Source organism: Dipodomys ordii, unplaced genomic scaffold, assembly GCF_000151885.1.
Source record: "Dipodomys ordii isolate 6190 unplaced genomic scaffold, Dord_2.0 Scaffold44, whole genome shotgun sequence".
Taxonomy (NCBI): domain Eukaryota; kingdom Metazoa; phylum Chordata; class Mammalia; order Rodentia; family Heteromyidae; genus Dipodomys; species Dipodomys ordii.
The window spans coordinates 7,474,885-7,501,290 of record NW_012267260.1 but is presented as its reverse complement, the minus strand read 5'-3'; the positions used below and the strand labels follow the sequence as shown (position 1 = coordinate 7,501,290).

Genomic DNA, 26,406 nt, shown 5'->3' with positions numbered 1-26,406 from the left:
TATTAAAAAGAAGAGATGAGCAAGTTAGATTAAAAATTATTTACTGACTACATTGTTTTAGATTTAAGAGCAAAAGGAGACTTAAAAGTAGAGGATAGAAGCTGGGCACTGGTGGCTCACACCTGTAATCCTAGCTACTCAGGAGGCTGAGATCTGAGGATCATGGTTCAAAGCCAGCATGGGCAGAAAAAGCTGGAAATGGTGCTGTGGTTCAAGTGGTAGAGTGCTATCCTTGAGCACAAAGAAGCTTAGGGACAGTGTTTCAACCTTGAGTTGAAGCCCCAAGATTGGGAAAAAAAAAAGATCTCTAGTGCATAGGGTAACAAAAAGAGAGTTAGGTTGGCTATATTACAGTCAAGCCAAACTCATTAATCAAAACAACTCAGTTAGACAAAGAAAACTTTATGTACTAGTAAGATATTCAATCCTAGTAAGCAGAAAGATGTAATGATTATGAACATATATATGTTTATATACATATATATATATATATATATATATATGTATACCTAAAAACAGAGTTCCCAAATACATTAAGCAAGAAAGGACATAATTGAAAGGAGAAACAGACAGTTCTACATTAACAGTTGATTTCAGTACCTGACTTTTAATAATGGATGGGACGATCAGAAAAATCAACAAGGAAATAGAGGACTTGGACAGCATTATTTGAATTCATATGTCAATCGTACTTGAAAGGGGAAGTCTTGAGATGTAATTGGGATTAGATGAGGTCATGAGAGTCGGGGGTTCCTATGATGGCTTTGATAGCTTTATAAGAAGAGGAAAAGAGGGGCTGAGAAGGTGGCTCAGTGGTAGAGTGTTTGCCTTGCATGCCTGAGGCCCTGGGTTTGATTCCTCAGCACCACATAAGCAAAAAGAATAAAAGCCAGAAGTGGCACTGTGGCTCAAATGGTAGAGCACTAGCCTTGAGCTGAAGAGCTGAGGGACAGTGCCCAGGCCCAGAATTCAGGCCCCACGACCAGGCCCCCCCCCCAAAAAAAAAAAGAAGAGGAAAAGATATCCACTCTAGGACATGGATGTCCTCAGCATGGATGTCCTCAACCATGCTATGATGCAGGAAGAAGGCTACACAGAAGCTGGGCAGATGCTTGAACTGGGCCTTGACTTTCCAGCCTGCAAAACAATGAACCAAATAAACTTTGTAAATTTCTTTGTAAATTGCCTTGGGTATTTACTATAGGAGCAAAAAAAGGACTAAGACAACAGTGAACCAACTATAAAAGTCTTATGCAGAACAAAAACAGCATCTAGTAGTAGCACAAATCACATTCATCCCAAGTATGCATGAAATATTCTCCAGGATGATCATATGTCAGGCCACAAGATAAATCTTAGGTCTTAAAAGATTAAAATAAAATATTTAGACTAGAAGCATGACTCAAGTGGTAAGAGTGAGGTCCTGAGTTCAGATCTTAGTGCCATCAAATAAAACAAACCAAATGATCAATAACAAAAAATCTTAACTGGGGCTGGGAAGGTGGCTCAGTGGTAGAGCGCTTGCCTTGCATGCATGAGGCCCTGGGTTCAATTCCTCAGCACCACATAAGCAAAAAGAAAAAAGCCGGAAGTGGCGCTGTGGCTCAAGTGGTAGAGTGCTAGCCTTGAGCTGAAGAGCTGAGGGACAGCACCCAGGCCCAGAGTTCAGGCCCCACGACCGGACCCAAAAAAAAAAAAAAAACTTAACTGTCTTCCAATTACAATGGAATGAAACCAGAAATCAATAACAGTAGGGAAACTGAAAAATTGGAAAAATATGAAAGTCATACTCTTTTAGATTACCAGTGGGTCAATGAAGACAAAAAGGTCAATTAGGCAAAACCTAGAGACAAAGTGAAAATACAACATATCAATACGTATAGGATGCACTACACTCAGTGGTAAAAGTCAGATTTAGAATGGGGTAAACAGCCTGCTCTGCCATGTGCTCCTGCCATAATGTACTGAGCTGCCACAGGTTGAAAGCAACAGGGTCTATAGGCATGTAACTATTTACAGTGGAAAAAGAAACATCTCAAAAAAGAAAATCTAAAAACATAAGGCACTATAAAACAACTTCAAAGCTAGCTTAAGGAAGAAAGTAGTAATAAAGATTAGAAGTAAAATAAAGAATAGAAAGAAAATATAAACAAAATTAAGTTAATCTCTGAAAAGGCTAATAAAATGGACAAACCTTTAGCTACATTAAGAAATAGAAGATTCTAACATCAGTCATAAAAGTGGAGGCCCTACCACTGATTTTATAGAAATAAGTAGGATTAAAAAGGAATACTAACCCCCTCTCTATGCTATTTTTACAATAAAAAAATTTTAAAAAAGAGGAATACTATGAACAATTTACATTATGAGTTGGATAATTTAGGTGAAACAAATTTCTAAAGCCACCCACCCACCCACCCATCCCCCCCCTCACAACCAAACCATTAAAAAGATTAGAAACAAATTCAACTATGACAACTAAAGATTGGATTAGTAGTCACAAATTTCTAACAACAACAAACAGCAACAAAAATTCTAAGACCAAACATTTTCACTGGTGATTATTACTAAAAATGAATTATCAGTCTCCAAGCCTTTCCCAAACATTGAAGAGGAGGAAGCATTTCCAACTCATTCTGAGACATTTATAACCTTGATATTAAATTCAGACAAAGATACGATAAGGAAACTGAAGGCCAATATGCCTTGTATATAGAGTTGTAGAAATCCTCAACAAAAAAAAACTAGCAAGTCAAATTTAGTAGTATATTAACAGGATAACACACTATGACCAATTGGGATTTATCCCAAAAATGCAAGGATGGTTCAATAACAAAATGAATTAATCAATGTAATGAACCAGATTTATAGGATGGAGGGGAAAAACCCCACATAATTGTTTCAGTTGATGCAGAAAAACATTTGAAAAATTACAAAAAAAGATGAAAACAACTAGGAATATTAGGGAACTTTTTAACATGACAAAAGTCATTTGTGGGGCGAGGAAGGTGGCTCAGCGGTAGAGTGCTTGTCTTGCATGCATGAGGCCCTGGGTTCGATTCCTTGGCACCACATAAGCAGAAAAAGCCAGAAGCGGTGCTGTGACTCAGGTGGTAGAGCACTAGCCCTGAGCTGAAGAGTTGAGGGACAGTGCCTAGGCCCCGAGTTCAAGCCCCATGACCGACCAAAAAAAAAAGGTCACTTTAGAACTAACATAATTAAGTGGTGAAAGGCTGCATGCTCTCCCTCCACAATTAGGAACTTTTGTTACTTCTGTTCAACATAATGATGGAAGTTTTAGCCAGCACCATTAGACAAGAAAAAAAAAAAAGCATCCATATCGAAAGAAAAAAGTAAAATAATCTGTTTCCAGAAGACATGTTTTTAGTCTACCTTACGGTCTCTAAGAGTTATCTCAAAATGAATCAAAGACCCAAATTTAAGAGCTAAAACTTCAAAACTCTTTGAAATAAACATGATGGAACCTCTTTAAGACCTTGGATTTGTCACATTTCTTTAATATGACATTAAAAACGCAGGCAATGAGAGCAAATACATTGGACTTGGTTATCAAATTTAAAACTGCCATTGAATTGTGCACTGGCAATGATTAAAATGCAGCTGTGTTGTGGCTCAAATGACAGCGAGCCTACCTCCCAAGTGTGAGGCCCTGAGTTCACCCTGAGTTCAAACCCCACTCAGTATCACCAAAAAAAAAAAAAGATTCCAATATTAATCTTCTTTCTGCCACTATAACAAAATCACCTGAGACAATTAGCTTCATAAAGGACAAAGCTCATAGTTTCAGAGGTCTCAGTCCATGTTGTTTGGCCTTGTTGCTTTGGGCCTGTGGCAACACAGCATATCATAGTGGGAACACATGGCAGAGGAGGCTCATAGTGGCTGGGAAGCAAACAGAGAAAAGTTCCTTGGAGCTCCTTTCCCCAGTGACCTAATTTCTTTCTACTAGGCCTCATCCCCTAAAGATCCACAACTGGCCAATAGCAGCACAGGCTAGGGATCAATATAGCACGCGGATTTTTGGGTCCCTCCTAAAAGATCCAAACTATAGCAAGTGGTTCAAGTTTATGCAATGTGTATTTTATCCTAACAAAAAACTGAAAAAAACAAAACAACCCAACAAATCTACCTCAACTAGAGAAACCCTATCAGCTCTTCAATTCCAATTCAAATATTTGTTGTCCTAGGGGACAATCCCTGCCCAGGTGCCCCTCCCCTTAGGACTCAGTGTACCTTGTTCATCTCCATTTGAAAGCTTTCCCATGCATAGGCTCACATGCACAAGTTGGCTATAAGTCAGCCCCTTTTTTCAGTATTACGTCCTTGGAGGCAGGTCATACACAGAGTGACCTCAGGCCCTGGAGATTACGTTCTCATCTCTTCTCTGCTTCTGACCACTGTGTCATCAATGGCAAGTTCCCTAACCACTCTGGGTTCCTATGTCCTTATCTATAAAATAGGGTTGATGAGCTGAGCACTGGTGGCTCATACCTGTTATCCTAGCTACTTATGAGGTTGAGATTGGAGGACTGTGGTTCAAAGCCAGCCCAGGCAGGAAAGTCTATGAGGCTCTTATTCCCAATTATTCAGCAAAAAGCCAGAAGTGGAGCTGTGGCTCAAGTGGTACAGCACCAATCTTGAGCAAAAAAAAAAAAAAAGCCAAGCAAGGATACAGGGCTCTGAGTTCCAGCCCCTGTACCAGCACACACATTCACACAAGAAAAAAGATATGATGGTAGCCACTTCCTCATAGGACTATGATGAGTGAAGTAGGCCACACACCTAAGGGTCTTAGAAAGACACCTGGTACCCAGGACAGGCTGTGTGAACGTTAGCCATTGTTATACAGGCCTGGCAAAGGACAGATGGCTAGACCCTTTATAAACAGAGTGCTCGGCCATACTCCCTGCTTTCCTGCCCACCATCCCCAGCTATAGCTCTGTCTCTGCTTATGTTTGGATGTTGAGGCATGCGCACACACACCCCCTCCCATGGGTGGGGAGGCCCAGCACCTCTTCCCCAGCTCTGTCCTCTGACAGGCCTAGTCCATCTCCTTGGGGCTCCTGGGCTGAAGTCGGGAAGACTGGGAAATGCCGTCCTCATTCCTAACCTCCAGGTACTGTCCCCAGCACCAGCCGTACTCTTTCCTTCTCCCTGGCTTCCTTATTCCCTGGGCATGGCCCAGTTGGGGAGAACAGGAAGGGCTCAGATTTGGGGGTTAGTATTACTCCCTGCATGGTACCAACCAGGACCTTTAAAACATCAGCAGGAAACAGCTGCACCCTGCTGACACAACAAGTCTAGACAGGGGCCCCCGCCCCTCCCCCGCTGGCCCCTCGAGTCCCCCAGCTGACAGTCACTCGCACACTCTCACCCTTCCCCGGATGCAGGGACAGGCTGGGGCAAGCCTAGGACTCACTCAGTTTCCCTTTCCTGTTGCCCCTCCCTACCTCCTCCTCTTCCCTCCCCCTTTCCCTGCCCCCTACCATTCACCATCCAAGTAAATCTGTCTGCCAGGACCTGGCTACTGTGGAGGTCTTCAGGGGTGGCAGAGGGGAGTCCATAGGACCCGGGCTGGGCTTGAACTACTGATACTTCCACTAGAACTCTAGAACAGAAACACTGGGCAGAATGCCAGAGCTCAGAGAGGGAAAGCACTTGCCTTGAATCACACAGTAGTGGAGTCAAGACTAGAACCCAGAGCTTGTGGATGCCCACTTTTCTTTCCCCTATCCCACACCTCCAGTTTCCTTATCTGTCTATTGCACACGATGCTTGGGAAAGTTTACAGATTTCCTTCGAGGGCTGATATTACACTGGTGTGACCGGCCTGCTTGACGCCTCCCTGCTCTCCTCCTCCTGTTTTTCCTTAAGTGTCCAGGTGTACGGTGGTGTGTGTGGTGGGGGTGAGGAAGGGGACCTTTGTAACTAGGTTCAAGGAGCCTCTGTTTGCCGTGATGGATGTGACACTTATTAGCTACTTGACAGGGGAGCTCCCAGGCGTGGTTCTGGCCAGATTGGTTCTGCTCGGATCTACGATTGGGCCATCCAGGCTGGAGCCTGACATTTCCCACCTGCCAGCAGCTGATTACTCAAGGCAACCTCAAGGTGGGGAAGGGGAGTGCAGCGACATGGAGGCAATCATCGAGGCAGGCCCCAGGGGTCAGAAGTCAAGAGGCAAAATGATAGATAACTCAGAACCCAGGCAGTCACCTGGGGGTGCAGGCTGAGTGACGCCCTGCCCCAGCCTGACAAAGCTCAGGATGCAGGCCGGGGTCTGGAGGGCCCCTGAGGTCCTAGAGAACGTCTCTCTTCTCTCTCACTTCCCTCTGTTCTGTAGGAAAGAGTAAAGGAGTCTCCTCCAGTGGTTTCCTCTTGGCTAAGGACCGCTCTGTGTCCCCTCTAGTTCATCCAGTCACCAGTGGGATAGTATTTAAAGATGAACCTTTGGAAACCCCAGGGTAGAATTTGTATCTTTAGAAGATGTACCAGAATGCTATCTATGTAATTATCTATCATCTAGCTATTGATCTATTATCTAGCTATTGATCCATCTATATATCCATCCATCATCTATCCCCTCCCTCTTTCTCCATGTTCACACACGAAAGAATAATCCAGGAAGAGAACAGAATCCTCACTAAGAACCAAATTAGCCGGTACCCTCATCTTGATTTTAGTCTCTGGATCTTTGTGAAATAGATGTCTGTGTTGAAGCCCCCAGGTCAGGTCTGTGAGGTTTTGTTACAGCAGCCAGAACTGACTGAGATGGCCAGCAGCACCAGACCGGGTTGCAGAGGGATGGAGCCCGAGAATGTGGAAGCCCTGAGTTCTTCTCTGAGTCCTCCACCCCCATGAGCCACATGACTTCAGGTGAGTCACTGGGCCTTGGCCTCTGTATCTGGACAGTGGGTTCCTGGGCTGCCTCTCTCTTCTGCAAGTGGGTGTGGGAATCTCCAGAAAGAAGAGGGTGAATCTTCGGGACAAGATGGACCTTCAGTATTTATCTTCTCCTCGCCCCAAAGCCTAAGGCAGCTGTTACCAAAAAGATCATTGTCAACCAGCCCTGAGACCCAAACACCCTCATCTCTAGCGAGCTCTGACTCAGCAGCTTGAAGCTGTGGCCCTGTCCTCGGGGAGCTGACTGGAATCAGTGGCCCATGGTTGAGGAAAACAGAGGCCCAATTTATCCTCAAGGAGTCAGAGGAGAATCCCTAGATGACCACACAGTAGACACAGGCTGGAAGGTACATCTGCCTTAGAAAACCACAGAAGTCTTCCCTGAATGGACCCAAGGCCAGCGGGTCTGGCCTCATGCCCCTCTCTGATCTCTCTCTGCTCCTCCATCCATACAGGGTTCATGTCTTCCATCTCCCGTCAGTCTGGGAGCGCTAGGAGGGGCTTGACCACTCTATATGGCCCCAGTACAGGGTCCAGCTACAACAGCACTCATTTGGTGAAGGACAAGGTGGTCGACAAGACCCAGTCCTTGCCTGCATCCTTGTTCCCTGTACACAGCCTTTTGCCTGGATGTGAAAACTTCAGGGATGGGAAATAGTACAGAGCAAGTGTGTTTGGGCAGAGGCATGGGGTTCAAAGAAGAGAGGGGTCAGGTACTGGTGGCTCATGTCCATAAACCTAGCTACTCAGGGGGTTGAAATCTGAGGATCATGGTTTGAAGACATCCCAAGCAAACAAATTCAGTCTAATCTCCAATAAACCAGCCAAAAGCTGGACCTGGAGGTGTAACATAAGCGGTGAAAAACTTGAGAGCAGGAGGCCCTGAATTCAAGCCCCAGGTAGAAACTCAAGAAGGTAGAAGGCTAGGTGTCTAGGATGCTCCAGGAGCTGTGGGATCTCACTTCGGCCCAGCTGCCTGCTCCGAAGCGATGTGCTGCAAGACAGCATGTCTTCTGGCCCAGCAAACACTTGCAGTACCACCTTTCCCCCTCTGCTGGCTTCCCGTCCAGCATGGAGTTTGGAGCCCAAGGTGCTGTCATTGGGAGGAACAGCCTGATGCCTGGGGTCTCACAAGCTCAGAGAGAGGCCCTGAGGTCAAAAGAGGAATAGTAAAGCCTTATAGGGCTGAGCGCTGGTGGCTCATGCCTGTAATCCTAGATACTCAGGAGGCTGAGATCTGAGTGAGGATCATGGTTCAAAGCCAGCCAGGACAGGAACGTCTGAGCCTCTAATCTCCAATTAACCACCAGAAAACTGGTAGTGGTGCTGTGGCTCAAGTGGTAGAGTGCTCACCATTTTTTTTTTTTTTTTGTCGGTCGTGGGACTTGAACTCTGGGCCTGGGCGCTGTCCCTCAACTCTTCAGCTCAAGGCGAGCGCTCTACCACTTGAGCTACAGCGCCACTTCCGGTTTTCTGGTGGTTTATTGGAGATACGAGTCTCATGGTCTCTCCTGCCCGGGCTGGCTTTGAACCGCGATCTTCGGTTTTCGGCTCCTGAGTAGCTAGGATTACAGGCGTGAGCCACCAGCGCCCGGCTAGAGTGCTTACCTTAAGCTAAAATGCTGAGGGACAAGGCCCAGGCCCAGAGTTCAAGCCCCACGACCAACAAAAAACAAATAAACAAACAACCATATTGGGGGACAAGATATTGTGGGGGACAGAGGAGGGTGCTGGACAATGGGTGTTCCTCAGTGGTAGATGATAACACAAGCATTCCCTGTCCCCCTCCTGGTTGGGTGTTGTTGTTTTAACATAAGGTTATTAGATAAAAGGCCTCCCAGTTACATCTGAACTCCAAAGTCGAGGACTCCCTTCTATATGGAGTAATTTTATTTTTCAGTACCGGGATTTGAAACCAGGGCCTCATGTTTGCTAGGCAGGCACTTTGGTATCCTTTTTGATGTAGTTATTTATTTTTTATTTTGTGCTGATCCTGGGGCTTGAACTCAGGGCGTGGGTGCTACCCCTGAGCCTGGTTGTACTCAAGACTAATGCTCTACCACTTGAGCCACAGTGCCACTTCTGGCTTTTTCTGAGTAGTTTATTGGAGGTAAGAGTCTCATGGACATTCCTGCCCTAGCTGACTTTGAACCATGAGCCTCAGATCTTAACCTCCTGAGTAGTGAGGATTACAGGTGTGAGCCACCAATGCCCAGGGGTAGTTATTTCTTGAATAGGGTCTCACTTTTTTTCTAGGGCCAGCCTGGACCATGATCCTCCTATTTATGCTTCCTGAGTAGCTAGGATGACAGGTATATACCATACCAAGCTTTTTATTGGTTAAGATAGGATCTCATGAACTTTTTGCCAGGGCTGGCCTTGAATTTGGATCTTCCTGATCTTAGCCTTCAGAGGAGCTCGGACAGCAGGTATGAGACACCATAAATGGATTTTTTAAAAAAAGAAACATAACTATGTCTCATATATTGCTTGGAGCATGAATGTCCTGCATTTTTATTTGTTAAATTTAGCAACCCTATCCTAAGTCCTCTGTGACCTTTGTTAGAGAGTGCTCTCTCTGCCCAGACTGTGGAGGTGGGGGGAGGCTGGGGTGCAGGTGAGCCAGCTGCCCCGTGCTGACTCCATGGCTGTTGGCCCAGGTGTAGACAGCGCCTGCAGCCAGGCAGGATGTGTGTTCAGTGGGGGAGGCGACTGGGCAGTGGCAGAGCCAGAGAGACGCGGGAATTTTTTTTCTGTGGGTTCCTGTCTCGTCCCCTCTCCAGACTCACCACCATTATGGGCTTGAGTCACCGGGGCGGGGAGGGGGGGGAAGGGGGGGGATGGAACAGGCCAAATTTTTCCACTTAGCCCCTGTCCCTGTTGCCAGGCTCACCTGACGGCCCCGCCCCCCAGAGGGAAATTCCAGTCCTAAATCCTCTCCAGCAGCTCTGCATTGTGGGTGGGGAACATCCGGGGTCAGGGGACACCCCTGGGCCGGAGAAGCTGCTGTGGGACTCCCCTCTGCTGAAAGAGGGGGAAGCTGCTAAGGGCAGGGCGCAGCTAAGACCACAGTGGGGCTGGCTTATGGGACAGCAGGGGTGTGAAGTCCAAGCTGTGACAATCCATGTGTGGAAAGATTTCTCTTGAGGCCCTCAGGGCTCAGTTGACATAAGTTGTATGTGTGTGTGTGTGTGTGTGCGTGCGCGCGCGCGCATACGTGCGTGCATGTGTATTTCTCAGATGCTTGCTGGTTGTGGAAGGTTTGCCATTATAGAGCTATTGCCAACACATTGCCTAAATTCTACAGCCTGATGTTCAAGGCTTTTAGGTAGACACCAAAAACCTTCCCATGATTACCTGGTGCTTGATCCCTTTGGTGCGTCCTGGGTGTGTCCAGTTCAAGTCTTCAACCTTCGATGTCTACAGGGCTCAGACAGGTAACTGGGGACAAGGGAAGGGGGTTGGGGGTGGGGAGGTGTGCTGCTTAGCTTCTCAATGGTTGTGCATTTCTGGAATTCAAAACTCTGAAGGTCCCTCTCCCATTGTTTACCTTTTGGTTTGCAATGGGCTGCACCTTCTTCAAGGACTCTGTACAGCACTTGGGGTGGGCCAGACAGAACATGCCTGAGGACCGGATGTGGTCCATGGGTGCCAGCTTGTAATCTCCCCATCTGGCCAACTATCTTGTACCTTTTCCTATTCCTTGCATAGGCTCCTCCCATTCCTGTCTTGATGCCAGAATTGGGCTCGAAGGATGACGCTGCTCATTTATTATAGCTGTATGATTCCCAGCAAATGACTTTGTTTGAGCTAAATTTCCATCTGTAAACAGAGTGTGTTAATAGAATCCACCTCTGGTGCTCATCTGAGAATAAATGTATATAGCACTGAGAAGTGCAGCACCTAGTATCTGATAGGTAATCATTGCTGTTATTACACATGACATAGCCTACCTGCTGCCCCCTCTCAAAGCTCCCCCCAGTCCCTTGGGTCAAACCCATCGTTCCTTCGCATTGAGCTCTTCCCTGACCCTGTGTGTCTTGTGTGGTAATTAGTGTGTACACCCTGCATCCTGTCCATGGCCCCCTCTTGGACACAGGCGTGTCTCAGTCATTCATTCAGCAATCATTGAGTGACTTTGCCGGTCACAATGCTGGGGACTGGAGGTAGGCTGGTGATGAGACATGGCCTTCATCACTTGGCAGCGTGCCTTGGCTAAAGTGCACAGTGACTTGGTTTCTGGGGTTACCTGGTGTACCCCTGAATCGCTGCAGTGGAACTCCATGGAGGGGTCTGGACCCAGCAGTGCCTAGGCTCAGCGGATGACCCAAAGGGCAGCTTGGTCCTTGCAAGGTAGCCCCACTGGGCTAGTGGAAAGGACTGAGAGGTGAGTAGACACTGGGGTGATGGTCTATTGCTTTCTGGGGCTCCTCCGACTGGGGACTAGGCAGGCTTGGCAGGATGGGGTCACCTTCCCACCACCACTCCTGGATACTGATACACCAGTACCTGTAGACATTCAACCTCACAGCGCTGCTGTACAGGTTGTGACCTTTCCGAGTAACCAGCAGCTAGATTATCTACCAACTCTCGACCCAGACTTCCTGGGAGTGGTGCCCAGAATGTTACCTGTCTTCTTTGAGCCTCAGTTTCCTCCTACAAGGAATTACGTAAGTCAGTATCTGTAGAATTCTTAGATTGTTTCTGGAATGCTTTTGCTCTAGATTTGGGAATTCTGGAGCCATGGGCAGATTCCTGGCCTGTGATAGATTCTTGGTTTCTTGCTTCAAGGCAGGAAGGGAAGAGCAAGAAGGAAAGTCACCTTGGGAAATCTCTCTGTGCAGCTACATGGTAATGACAGGTAGGAGAGACAGGCTTCAGCCCCAGGGCCCACGGCTGAGTGGCAAGTCCAAGTGGCTCTCTAGGCCCTGGCTGTAGGCCTGTGAGCTGTGGGGGAGGGAGGGAGAGGGAAGGGTAGCCATTCTTTGGGTCTTCCCCTCTGCACAGCAGTGGGATACATCACTGGATTTCTAGAGGCAGGGAAAGGCAGGGGAGGAGTGAGGAGGGACTGAAAAAGTAAGCCCAGCCCCTCCTTCTCGCCCCCCTCCCCCCAGACCAGGATGAAAGCTCCCTTTCCTGACCCCTTAAGTCCTGGTCTTTGCTAACGGCCCTAATCCTTCAGCCCCCACTGGCACAGGGTCTGGCTAGGAGGGGACCAGCAATGGTCTCTGTTCCTTCCCCACTTCCACACAGGTTAAGCTTAGGCACGTGATGTTAGTGGTCGTAGGCCTTGTGGACCCTGGGACTCATGTTCTGGGAAGTAGAGAAGACGGGCCTCTGGTGGGAGGGGTCCTGGGAAAAGAAAGGCAACAGGAGGAGGTGGTGGCAATGTTCTGACCAAGTAGGAGAGTCCCTGGCAAAGGACAATTCCCCCTTCCTCTTGCCCCTTGACACCCCGGAGATCCCCTGCCGAGGGTGGCCTAGTGGGGCAGGCACACAGATCAGCCAGGCACCACCCTTGAATGGGGCTGAGAGGACCCAGTGGCCCAGCCTGAAACTCCAGGGGCCTCCGTTTCCTCAGCTTTCCAACGGGGCCGGTCATTTGTTCTCTTGCCCCTGCTTCCGCTCCTGGGCTACGCTCGTGAGGGCAGAGGGGGAAAGGCCAAGAGGACCACAGTTGGCAGGTAGGCAGAGTGAGAGATGGAGGGAGCAGAGGCCAGCCCTGGCAATTGCCTGCTAGTCTTGATGGCCTAGTGCCTTAGGCCTGCCTGCTTCCCTTGGGCCAAGGTTCCTGGAGGACTGTGGAGCAATCCCCTGCCTTCCCTTTGACCGCCATTTGCTTGGGTGGATGAGAGCAGCTTCTCCAAGCTCTGTTTTCCTCACTGCATAATAAGGGCTTAGTTGAGAGGCCCAAGGTTTTCTGTGTCTATCTCCATCTCCACGCTGCTGCTCTCAGGTTGATGAGCCCCCCCCAACACACACACACACACACACACACACACACACATACACACACAGAATTAGAGAAACATGTCCACACAATATCCACTGTTGGCGAAAAGATTTGGTGGTCTTTATAAAGACCATGCACCTAATCTGGTGTATTTCAGCCAAAACAAGACATCTGTATTAAATGCCGCATGACCAAAATGCAAGAGCGCCACTAATTAAACTATGACACAGTGCCTCCTTGTTAGTGATTGCAAAGATGTGAAAATGTGAAAAATGTGTGTCAGAGAATCAAAATAAAGTGGAAAACATTTCTATCAACATTTCTCTTAGACACATTTATTTTCCTCCCTGCATCAAATAATGTTTACTTAGGAGAGTCCTACCAAAGTTTATGACATTAGGCACACAGCACAGCTTTTGGATCACACAGAAGGATCATTAAATGTTAACTATTATGGCTGTTGTTATTATATGTACAGGAATTTTATTTGTATGCAAAAAGTCCTTTGTGTTCTCTCTCTTTTTTTCAGCCCAAACATTTTTATTGCTCCTATGATATTACCTATTTGTTCTTTTGCCTCTTCCTCCTCCTCCTCTTCTTCCTCCTCCTCCTCTTCTTCTTCCTCCTCCTCCTCCCCCCTGTTTACTTTTTTTTGTTGTTGTTGTTGGTTGTGGGGCCTGAACTCTGGGGCTGGGCACTGTCCCTCAGCTCTTTAGCTCAAGGCTAGCGCTCTACCACTTGAGCCACAGCGCCACTTACGGCTTTTTCTGCTTATGTGGTGCTGAGGAGTAGAACCCAGGGCCTAATACATGCAAGTCAAGCACTCTACCACTGAGCCACCTTCCCAGCCCTTCTTCTATTTACTTTTTAAAAAATGTTTGAGTTAGCTGGGTGCAAGTGGCTCACGCCTGTAATTCTAGCTACTCAGGAGGCTGAAATCTGAGGATGATAGTTTGAAGCCAGCCAGGGCATGAAAGTCCGTGAGACTCCTATCTCCAATTGAATCACAGAAGAAGCCAGAAGTGGTGCTATGGCTCAAGTGGTAGAATGCTAGCCTTGAGCAAAAAGAGCCTAGGGACAGAGCCCTAGCCCAGAGTTCAAGTCCCAGGACCAGCAAAATAAATAAATAAAATAAAATGTTTGAGTTAACATGTCTTTGTTCTAAGAGGATTCATTATGTTATTTCCAGTAGAATTTGAACAAATGCACCTCCTCCATTTGTGTCATTTTTTCCCTTTCTTCCTTTCTCCAAATACCATTTGGAGGGTTTCATTATGACATATATATTCATATATTCACATATATTTCTATATATGTGTGTATATAATATATATACATATATATAAAATATGTGTGTGTGTGTGTGTATGTTACTTGCTTTGTGTCCTAATCTTCTGTCTGAGGTCTTTGAAAACCCAAGAGGTTAGAGATATCAGGTCCAGGAAAGCCGAGGAGGCAGTGTGGAGGAAGCCTCATTTTGTGGCTGAAATCTGCAGTGTTTTCAGGACCTTTGGAGGCGGCAGATAGGGCTAGGCAAGAACGCTGTACTTACTAGGCTCTCAGAATAACAGGCCCTTGGATCCTGAATCCATCTATCCATCAATTCATTCATTAAAATAATCAGCAAGCACCTGCACTTGTGGCCATCACTGTCCCCTCTCCAGCCTCCTCCGGCTGGCTGGCCCGGCCTGGCCCTGTCTGTCAGGAGAGTAGAGGCTCAGTGATTGGAAGTGGCACATCAAAGGGAGGATTGGCCCTGATGCCCTGTCAGGGGCTTCTGTTGGTGGATTAGGCTGAAGAGGCACTCTCCCTCCCCAACCCCAAGACTCACCCCCCCCCAGGGGAGGGGCTCTTCATTTCCCAGGCACAGGGAGTCTTTTATAGGGGCTGAGTCATCAGGGGACCCCACATTACATTCCGTGGTCTGCAGAGTCTCTGCCTTTCTCTTCTGTAAAAAAGAGGTCTTAAGCCCTGTCTTCAGAAAGCCTTCTCCAAGACAGGCTGTCCTGCTTGGGGCTTAAACCTTGCTTCCTGGTGTAATTAGGACATAGTTTCAGGCCCCTTCATCTGGGCTTCTTTCCTGCCTCTGTGTCCCATTTCATAGGACAACTTCCAGCTGTAAGAGGACAGCTTGTCTGGCCCTGGGAGAGGGCCTGCCTGACTCTATCCTCCATCCATTCCGATCTGTCTGTCTGTCTGTCTGTTTGTCTGTCTAGTGGCACTCTACCCCTTGAGTCACACCTCCAATCATCACTGACTTTTCATTCCCTGTACCAGAGGATAATCTGTACCAGATTATTTGGGAAGCCAGGGACTGTGACGGGGACTGGGGTGACCCTGCCCTCAGAGCCCACTCAGCCTGCGAGGCTATATGTCCCCCTCTCCCGCTGTCCCTCCACTAGTGGGCACAGACTGTCCCCCTCCTTAGGTTGGGCCCTCCCACAAGAAGGAGGACTAGCGCACGGCTCACTCATGGATGGGGCGGGGCTTGCGTTCCTCCAGCCTCAGAGCCCCGGCTGGCCATCTTCTCTTCTCCCCCCTCTCCTGCCAAGCAGGCCCACGGTTGTTTGTTGTTCAAGTGTGGACCCCAGGGGCCGAGGCCTCTCTAACACCCAGGGCTGAGTTGTCCCGTCCCCGACTTTCCAAGAACATGCGTTGTTGAACACACAGGGTTGTGAAATGGTCCCGTTGGGCCTCCAAGGGATGAGGCCATCGTGGGCCCAGTGGGCTGCTGTCGGCTGCCAGGGGTCAGGCCGAGGACCTGTGTGTGCTGGGAGTCGGGGCTCCAGTCAGTCCCCGCCCTGGGCCTCCCGGAGGAGGCTCCTCCCTGCATGCAGCTTCCAGGAGCCACGTACAAATGAAACCGTGGACGCTCTTACGCTAACCGTCTGCGATCTGAGGTTTGCAGTTCGAAGCCAGCCTGGGCAGGGAAGTCCGTGAGACTCTTATCTCCATGTAACTGATACTTGAGTTGTAGAGTGGTAGCTTTGAATGAAAAAAAAAATATGCAGGGTCAGGGCTCAGGCCCTGAGTTCAAGCCCCAGAACTGGCCAAACAAAACAAAAATAAAAACAAGTCTGAACGGGTTCATTTTGAGCCTTGTTCAGTTGCACAGGTCACGCATCCTTGCTGGGAGGCCAGGCTCCACACTGTTCGCTGAAGAGGGTTTGTGTCCTGAGAGGGGCAGCACTCAGCAGTGCTCCTGGGGTGGGGACCTGGTCCTCACGCAGCCATCATTGCCAGCGGGCCGTTCTGCACCATGCTCTTAGCCCTCCCCCACCCCTTGCCCTCCTAGCTCAGTCTTGAACCTCTGGGAAGACCCTCTGCCCCCTCACCCCTCCTCCAGGAAGCCTTCTTTGCTTATGCGCGCCACTCTCAGCTAACTAGGCCCATGCTTCTTTTCTAGTAATGTGCTTTGCCCTTGAACTTGAGTCCATGCCTAGTGTATGTGTCTCTGTATGTGTCTCTGTTAGTCTACCCTTCTTTAAGGGCCTCCTCTATCAGACTGGAGTTGGAGGGCAGCCTCTCTCTTTAGATCTGGGTTCCCCAGGGCTTCCCTATCAGCTTGGCACTGCATGCTAGTGCAGACCTATCACTTGAGGGGTGACACGTTCCCACGGGGGTGCCCCATTGGCTCTGTATGTGTGGGTGCGGTGTGGTTAGGTCTGCTCCTGGCTTCCCACCACTTTTCCTGTTGTTTCCTTGTGGAGGGGTACAGTGTCTGCCTGAGGTGGGCTGCGGGGAGGGGGATGGAGGAGCAGAGCCCGTGCGGAACTTCCTAGGGCTCAGGACAAGGCCCCAGAGGAGAGTGGGCAGCGACCTCCTTCCTGTAGTCTCTGGGTGGGAGGGGGGAGGGCTCATCTCGGGCTGAGGGCCAGGGTGTGTGTGGGGCAGCAGCTCACTGAGGTCGGTCACTCAGGCTGGGTTCATGGCATTTAGGCCGGCAGCAGAGCAGGGAGAAGGGAGAAGGGAGGGAATGCGAGGAATATCCTGACTCAGCAGTCGCCCCTTCCCAGCTCAGACAGGCCGTGGGGGAGGACTGATGGCTGAGGACATGCAGATGGTGGTACGCTCCCCCCCCAAGGCCATTGCCCCTGGGGTTGTTTGGGAAGGAAGGTCGGGGACAGATAGCAAGCAGAAACACTGAGGTCCCCCCCCCCCCCCGCAGGGAGCTTTGGGAGAGGGGCATTGTTGTAATTGCAAGGGACATGCCAAAGAATGCCTACCCAAGATTGTCCCGTGGTGGCGACAGTTGGGGACAGTCTGAGGAAAAGTTTGGCTAGATGATCATGGAGGGCGTTGGGAGAGAAGGGTGTGAAGAAAGAGCTACTGACGGCCAGAGGGTAGGAGGCCGGTGGCATTCTGTTTGGGTGGTGTTGTCAAGCACTTTCCTAGAACCTGAATTTAAGGTTCATTAAGACACATCTGGCTCATAACATCTCTTAATTATCTGCCAACCCCCACACAGAGCCGGGCAGTCAACGGGCATTCTACGTCTGAGGTTAATTTTAAGTATGGCTAAGTTATTTTGTAAAAGCAGTCTTATAATATCAGATCCCCTGAATTAAACTCACACCCATAATCCTAGCTATTTACACTTCTCCTTGGGCCTTCCCCAAATGTTACAGGTACACATTTATGTAAGGTTTACTTACGTAAACTCAGCCTGAGTCAGGCTTTCCAGCAGCTTCGGTGAGTGGCGAGCATGCTAGCTGGCCAGGGTGAGCAAGTGGGTTAGGACCCCTTGCTCTAAAGTAACCCTTGTTCACACACAGGCTGAGAGAGCTGGTGACACATTCGCTTCGTTTATCCTCGGATTTGAAATGATTCTAGGTGAAAATGGACTTACACGAGACTTGCCAAGACCAGAAGCACTCATGTCATTTAGGCCCCACGTTACAGCGTGCTTGTCTCCAGGTGGAGATTCTCAACTAGTTTGAGCCTGGAAACCCTTTAACACTAAAACACTTCAGAGGACTCTCATAAAAGATCACGCCTGGTTACAAGCGAGACATTCCACCATTTGAGACAAATCTGTGTTTCGGTGAATTAATGTAGGAATTATTTGAAATGAAATCACCTATATTAGCCTTCAGAGTGGATACAAATTTGAAAGCACAATAGCAAATCCGGGCAGAAACTGTGTTTCAATGCTACGTGAGTCAACATTCTCATTACAGCAATGTGACTTAAAGTGCAAGGATTGGGGTTTGCTGGGGCTAGGGAGAATTGTTCCTTATCGGAGTATGTGATTAGTGTGATGTACACTCTAATATATACCACTCCGTGTGCATGTGGGTGTGTGCGTGTGTGTATGATTCCTGTGAAAAACCAACAGGACACAGTTCCTATCTGTGGGTCTGTGATGTGATTCTAAGCGGGCTCCCATTGAGGGAAGACTGTGCATGCTCAGGCCGCATTGCATTTAGTACTCTACTGCCATATTTGTTACTCTACGACCCATAATGCCACCCACCACACACATGTCAGCTGTCAACGAATCTCAAATTTTCACTTGATCATTTTAGTTAAGTATATTCACGTTGACCTTGCTTTGGGGGGTTGGGGGTGGGGCGGGCACCATTTGCTTTGCGGGGAGGCAGATTTCCACAGAAATTAAGGGCAGGGAAGCCCTTGGGAGCTCACAGAAGGATTTAAACACAAATAAGATACCCTGGGCCTGATGGGCTTCTTGGTGTCCGCTGAGCTGTGGGACACTTGCGTGGGAATTTAAAATGTCGTTGTTGACATTTCTTTTGGTTTTTATTTTTTTTTAATTCAATAAATACATTGATTTATTTGTGCTCGGTCACAACTGCGAATGGTTCGGCTGCACTGCATCTGGCTTATAAACATTCAGCGGGGTTTGGGGTAGAAGTTGAGGAGGAAAGGCTGGGGAAGGGGGAAAGTCTGAAATCTGTAGGGGCCCAAAGTCCTTTCTGAGAGCAAAGTTAGCATCTATCCTTGAGTTCTGGCAGGGAGAGGGGAGGGGGAGGCTGAAGAGGACCGACAGGGCTGGATCACAGACTGTCGTGGGCGAAGCTGGGTAGAGGCTCCTAATGCTTAGAAGAGCGTAAGGCAGTAGCTGTGTACTTCCTCTGTGGGCTAACTGACACGCTTCCCACTTGGTGTTCGGAACCATCTCCCCTTTGTTTCTCTCCCTTTTACACGGTAACTTATTGGGCCCAGGGCAGCTGAGTGGGAATCTTCAGTCTGCAGTCCCAGAGAGCTGATTTCCCAAACTCCAAATCTGGGCCTGAAGTCTGATGAATCCCAGAACAGCTCTGGGGAATTAAGAGACAGGATATATAAAAATCGGGGCCTGACGGTAGCAGAAGTGGAGGGTTGGGAGCTTGGATCCCACTTCCCCATCCCCTTCCAAAAGAAGGCTGGGGCTGAGGGTCTTCAGTGGGAGGGGTCCCCAAGTCTCCCTAGCCCCCTCAGCCGCGCTCCTAGGAGAGCAACTTGCTGAGAGAGCACATGTGAGTCCCCGGGGGCAGGAGCGGGGCTGGAGGAGGGTGCTTTTTAATTTCTCGTTAGTGATAACAGCTGTAGAGCTCAAGCAATTAAGGAGGAAGACTCCCCCAGGATACCAGAGGGCCAGCCCCCCAGCTGAACACACTTCCTCCCTTCCTTTTTCCACAGTCCCTCCCTTCCCGCCACTTGCTGCCCCTCCCCGGAGCCAGGAAGCTGAGGGCTGTGATTGTGAGGAAGAAAGGGACGTGGAAACTTTAGTGAACAAATTGTGTGGGGAGAGGCTGGTGGATTTGGAAGTGGCCTTCCCTCCCTTCCCCACGTGGAAGTGGCCTTCCCTCCCTTCCCCACGATCTACTTTTGGGGTGTACTGGACCTATAGAAAAAAAGGTCTGTTGTTGTCTGTATTGAAGGTTGTGGCATACAAATGACCAGGGACAGAACAATTTGCTCTGACGTTCTAGACTTGGTGACCGCCCCACCCAGTCTGACCCCTCTGGGGTGTGGGAGAAGGGTCAAGGAGGAGGACCAGGAGGAGCTTCTCTATTACACCTTTTAAGATCACCATAGCAGCTTGGTGCCAGGGGCCCAAGCCTGTAATCCTAGCTTCTCAGAAGGCTGAGATCTGAGGATGGAGGTTAAAAGCCATTCCCTGAAGTAAAGTCCGTGAGACTCTTATCTCCAATAAACTACTGAAAAAGACAGAAGGGGAGCTATGGCTCTAGTGGTGGAATGCTAGCTGTGCCTTGAGCATAGGGACGAGCCAGTGGCTCATACCTGCCATCCTAGCTACTCAGGAAGCTGAGATCTGAGGATCACGGTTCAAAGCCATCCTGGGCAGGAAAGTCCAGGGGACTCTTAACAGTAGTTAAGAACCACCAGAAAACTGGAAGTGGCGTTGTGGCTCAAGTGGTAGAGTGCTAGCCTTGAACTGAAGAGCTCAGGGACAGCGCCCAGGCCCAGAGTTCAAACCCTATGATTACAAGAAAAAAAAAAATTCAGGGACAGAGTCCAGGCCCTGAGTAAAAGCCACAGAGCTGGCACACACACACACACACACACACACACACACACACACACACACACACACACACAATCACCAGGGCATCCAACATCTCTTGACTTTCTCCTCCATCACCTCATGAGGAGTCCCTCCAGAAACTTCCTCTGGACCCTGCCCGTTATGTGGACCCTAGTTCTGTCACAAGCTGTGAAGTTGGGGGGCACAGGTGTTCCACACTTTTCATTAGTCTAGCATCTTCTCTGTCCGATGGGTGGGGGTATGTTTTTGGATCCGGGAGTAAGAGCTGTAGATCCCCGACCAAACATCACAGCTGACACTTGAAACCCTGCCCTTAACACTGGCTCCCTTCAAGGCTGTCTCCTTGTTAAATTGCAAACACCCCTGGGAAGGGAGCCCCTTGTCTGAACAAAAGCTCTGGCAGCTGATATTGATAAAGGGGTGGGGGTGGGGTGGGAGGGGTGGGGGTGGGGTGGGAGGGGTGGGAGGTTTGCTGGCCAGGATTCCCAGGGGTGGGGAGGAGTTGGAGCAGTAGGTTTAGAGAGCTGTGCATCTCGGCTTCCCTCTGCTTCTGAGGCAATGTTCAGAGCCTGGGGGACTGCCAACCCAAGCTAGTATTCTCTGATTTAGAAGAAGAGAAAAGCTGGGCACTGGGGGGTTTATGCCCACAATCCTAGCTGCTGGGGAGGATGAGAACTGAGGATCACAGTTGGAAGCTAGCCTGGGCAGGAAAGTCTGTGAGACTCTTATTTCCAAGGAGTCACTGAAAGGCCACAAGTGGAGTTGCAGGTCAAATGGTAGAACCCCTGGAGAGTCTTGAGTGAGAAAGCCCAGGGAGAGTCCCCAGTCCTGAGTCCAGTCCCCAAAACTGGCACAAAAAAGAAGAAAATTCAAAGGCGTCTCCTTTTTATGGTCATGACCGTGGTTGTGGCCAGGGTGCCACAAAGGAGGCCACAGATACACAGAGCATGTGGCTCTTGATGTTCAAGAGCTCACAGCCCTCCCAGCTCACCGCGATGAGCAATGAGGATTCAGAGAGAAGGCAGGAAGGCTAATCTGTGAGATTTGCCAGGTGGCGGAACAAGGTGAGTCTGAGGCAGGGGAGGGGAGCTCTTCAGGAGGCCTTGGTGCCAGTGGGTGGGTAAGGGTCGAAGGGGTCCCCGTTATACTGATGCTGTTAGGAACACAGAAGCTTGGACTTACATGGAGACATCATGGGAGATGAATTTTCACGATGGCTGACATGTGGAAGGTGGGAGAGGAGGAGTTGGGTGTCAGCATAGGTCAGGGACCTTTGAGACAGTGGTGGCAGAAAGGGAGGTCCAGCCTGGTACCATGAGCTCATGTCTATAATCCTAGAGCCTCAGGAGGCTGAGATAGGAGGATCCCAGGTCCAAACCAGCCTAAGCAGACAAAATCCGGGAAACACTTTAACTACCAAAAGCCACAAGTGGAAGAAAATTAGCCTGGAATGTAAAAGCTAAAAGATACCTCCCAGGCCTTGAGTTCAAGCCTCAGGACTGGCACACAGAAAGATAGCTATGGCTTCCTATCATGCCGCTTCTGTTTCTATTGCTGTATAACAAATGAATATAAGCTTAACACCTCCAAATGAGGAGTATGATCAGCATGTACACAGGCCTCTGGGCCAGAAGTCTGGGATTATGTCACCAGATTTTCTGCTTGGGACATTTGTTTCAAAGCTGAGATCACGGTGTTGGTTGAATTGAGTTCTTGTCTGGAGACTCTGGAGAAAAAGCCACTTCCAAGCTTACTATGATGATGATGATGATGATGATGATGATGTTCTGATACTAGAGCTTGAACTCAGGGCTCTTGTACTCTCATTTAGCCTTTTCATGCTCAGCTGGCATTCTACCATTTGAACCCTACCTCCCATCTGGCATTTTGCTGGTTAATTGGCGATAGAATCTTGTGAACTTTTCTGCCTAGGCTGGCTTTGAGCTGTGAACCTCAAATCTCAGCCTCCTAAGTAGCTGAGATTGTAGGCATAAGCCACCAGCTCCTGGCCCCAAACTCATTGTGTTTGTTGGCAAAAATTCCATTTTCATGCTGCCTGTGAGCCAGGGCTGCCTACAATTCCTCCAGGTTATTGGCGTCTGGGCCACATGGTCTTCTCTGTGTAGAGGCCCGTAAGGAACATCACATCCATGCTTCATAAATCTGACTTCTTCCAACAAGCAAAGAGAGCTACTTTTTTATGTGTATGTGCTGGCACTGGGGTTTGAACTCAGGGCCTTGGGCTCTTGTTTAGCTTTTTCACACAGGGCTGGTGCTTTACCACTTGTGCCATACCTCCACTCCTGAGGAAAATTATGTTTTAAAGAGCTTTTATGTTCAAGTCCTTGGGGAGAGTCTCTCTCTCTCTCTCTTTATTTTTTATCAACTGGGTTATATAAATTAACCTCATCACAAGGTGTGAGAGGTATTGATTTCATTGTTGGGGTATGGGGAGGAAACTTGGGGATCTGTTTTACAATTCCACCTGCCATGTTTACAGTTAAAGATGAACTTTCACAGCAGCTTACAAGGCTTGTCCTGATCCAACCCTTCATTACCTCTCTCCCTAGTATTTAGATATTCTTACATTTCTTTGGCAACATAAGCACAAAGCCAGGTGTGGTGGTACACGCCTGTAATATCAGCCCTCAGGAAGGAGTATCATGAGTGCAAGGTTCCTTTGCAAGATCTCATCTAAAAAAATTATAACCCAAAGCCAACCAATCTAGCAAACAAGGAAGCCAACAAGACTCCACAAAAATATTCTAGCATAGTGGTAGAGAGCTAGCTTTGAGCTGAAGAGCTCAGGGACAGCACCCCAGCCCAGAGTTCAAGCCTCATGACCACCACCACCACCACCACCACCAACACATCTATTTGGGTTGGGAAGGTGGCTCAGTGGTAGAGTGCTTGCCTTGAATGCATGAAGCCCTGGGTTTGATTCCTCAGCACCACATAAGCAGAAAAATCTGGAAGTGTGGCTGTGGCTCAAGTGCTAGAGCACTTGCCTTGAGCTGAAGTGCTGAGGGACAGCGCCCAGGCCCAGAGTTCAGGCCCCATGACCTGAACTGAAATAAAAATCTAGCATCCCACCCTTTGCCCCAATTGCTGCTATCTCAGCCTAGAATGTTCTTTTCCAAGATTTTTTTCCCATGGCATTGTCCTTCTGCTGATAGAAACAACCTTCCCCAACTAGCCCCCTCCTCTTGCTTTATTTTCTTGCATAGTGTTTATTGTTCGTATCATCATTTATTTCTTCATTAGATGCCCATGTCCTCCAGAATGTAAGTTGAGTGACGGAACTTTATCTTAGTCAGGGTTTGATTTCAGGTACCTAGTGTCCAGAGCATAGTAGGTAGCATGTCCCGCACACAGTAGGTGGCACATAAATCATCAGAAGTGTCTTTACACCTTCTGAGAAACTTTAAAATGTAAAGTTTAGCCGGGCGCTGGTGGCTCACGCCTGTAATCCTAGCTACTCAGGAGGCTGAGATCTGAGGATCACGGTTCAAAGCCAGCCCAGGCAAGAAAGACCGTGAGACTCCTATCTCCAATAAACCACCAGAAAACCGGAAGTGGCGCTGTAGCTCAAGTGGTAGAGTGCTCGCCTTGAGCTGAAGAGCTGGGGACAGCCCCCAGGCCCAGAGTTCAAGCCCCACGACCGAAAAAAAAAAAAAAAAAAAAAAAAGTAAAGTTTATTTCAGAGTCCAAACTAGGTAAAAAGTTATCTCTGTGCTATTTTTGTTCTGCTGTTGAAATGAATTAAAAACCCTTGGATTATAACAGTTAACTACAAAGAAAATGGAAGAAAGGCCATCATATAAGATCAGAGAAAAATAACAAAGCATGAAACAGTCAAATATTAAAAGAGAATCTGGAAGACCTTTCACCCTATATTTAGAAGCTTCCGCTATTGCCAATGGGATGTAATTATTCCAAAAAAAAAAAAACAGACCCATGCAATAGGCTTGCATCAGTTCGGTTTCCTGTGATTTCGGTAAGTTATCAATAGATACCACATTTATGAATTCACCTGCCTTCAAAATTGTTATTACATTAAAAAAAAATCGTTCTCCAAGCTGTCAAAGCTTCACTCTGGGGCATTAACAGTGATGGAAATACCCAAAAGTTTTTCAGTGCCAAACCATGTGACCAGTGATAGTGAACAAACCAAGGAGGTAATAATAGCACATTTTTTTTGTTGTTGTTGTTCTGAAACGAGGTGTGGCACCAAATTGTGAGATTGATTTCCTTGTTTGGTGTACAATGAAATCTGAGGTGAAGTCTGAGAAAGAAGGAAAGTTCACAGATGTTTTTTGGCTACCTTGGTTGCTTTGGCCTAGGTGTGGAAGGCCCACTATGTGGGTGTGGAGCCTGCTGGTGATCGAGAGGTGAACGGTGTACGATTCCAGCCAGCCATTCCCATGGGGGGTGGCGGGGGTGTGTGTGGGGGGAGATGGTGGAACAGCAGAAAGCTGAAAAGCTGTCTTCTCAGCCTTGGGCTTGGAGAATTCCAAGCCTCCAGCGAGGCCAGGTGTGACTAGAAGGGCAGAAGGGGACAGAAGGCTAATTGTCAGAGACAGGTGTCCCGGGAGATAAGGATGTTGAGACCAGCTACTTCCTGCAAGCAGAGGGGCTCAGGGCCCCTTTTGCATGTTGATATTTATCGCACCTGCACACTTGCACTCAGGTTTAGCCAAGTACCAGACGCGCTTTGCCTTGGGGGGTCCATAGAGTCAAGGGTCCCACCCTCACTTCCGGTATCAGGACACTGAGTCACACAGAGAGGCGTGCAAATCAGCCTAGCCCCAGAGACACAGAGGAAGGTGGCCAAGGAGGACAGAGGTCTCCTTGAAGGGGCTGCCTTCCCCATGGCCATATTTCCTTGTAGCCACAGCTGGGGCATGGGAGGAAAGCAGCCAGTGAAGACTTTCCCCAGAATGCTTCCATACACTGTGGGCTGCCCGTACCCACAGTTTGCCTTCAGGTTGTTTTCAGTCATGAATCAGCGGACCTCCTTCTGCTCAATTGTCAGTAGTAGCTGGACGATCTGCCACAGTGCGGGTAGCATCCACCCTGCTCTATTTTAGGGCAAAGGTACTGGGTCATTTCAAGTCCTTGCAGGAAGAGAGAGCAGAGGACACATTCACATAATCTTTTTGGTGTTACTGAGTATTTGGAGTCAGGGCCTCCTTCTTGCTAGCCTTGTTTTCATGGTTATTTTTGAGGTAGGGCTTTCTTTCTTACCCTGGAGTGTACCTGAGCCCCGACCTACTTTTTTTCAGGCTTCCTTGCCCACGTGTAGGCCGCTGCCTCCACCTATCTTCTGTGGAATGGAGGCGCGTGGACTTTTCTGCACAGGTTGGCTTGGAATCCTGATCCTCTCAATCTAGCCTCCCAAGTATCTTGGAGTGACAGATACAAAGGGTTTCACAGACTTTGTCCTTTTGCCCAAGTTGACCTCTAAACATGATGCTCCTGTTCCTTGCCTCTCATCACATAGCTGTCATTACAATGTATGTTATAATTCTTCGGCTTTATTATTATTGTTACTTTCTTACTCTGCCTAATTTATAAATTAAATTTTATTATAGGTATATATAGAACAGGAAAGAAGCATGTACAAACACACGCACACACATGCACCTAGGATCAATAGGAACATTCTAGAATGAATGACCTTTGTCAGAGATGCCTTAGCTCTGGCCTCGCTTTCAACCGTGTGTTGGGATTTTGCCCCCAAAGTGCTCTAATTTGGAACCTTGAAAAAAAAACACATTCAGCTGAAATTCTGATCGCTACTTGCTTCATTTTTTATTTCCTTCTCAGAAATTCTTTGAATTTCATCTGGTTTCTTTCAAAGAAACCATTGTTGACGGTTTGTTCTTTTAGTGGTTGGGAGCCAGGTAGGTTTGCCTTGGTTGCTTGTCTGTTTCACAAGCTGGGGCGAGTTACCTCCTCCTTCCTAGCCTAAGGTTTTCAAGTTCAGTCTGCATCATGGGCCCTGCAGACTCAT

At 48.4% G+C, this 26,406-nt stretch overlaps 1 protein-coding gene across 2 annotated transcripts in view; it reads left to right on the top strand.

Annotated features, from left to right (window-relative positions):
* LOC105987800 (vascular endothelial growth factor A) overlaps window positions 1–26,406 on the top strand; it is an 80,690-nt gene that overhangs the window by 12,861 nt on the left and 41,423 nt on the right. For both annotated transcript variants that reach the window (XM_013019174.1, XM_013019172.1), the window contains exon 2: window positions 6,772–6,894. The gene's annotated coding sequence lies outside the window, so the exon portion shown is untranslated. The remainder of the gene's footprint in view (window positions 1–6,771; window positions 6,895–26,406) is intronic.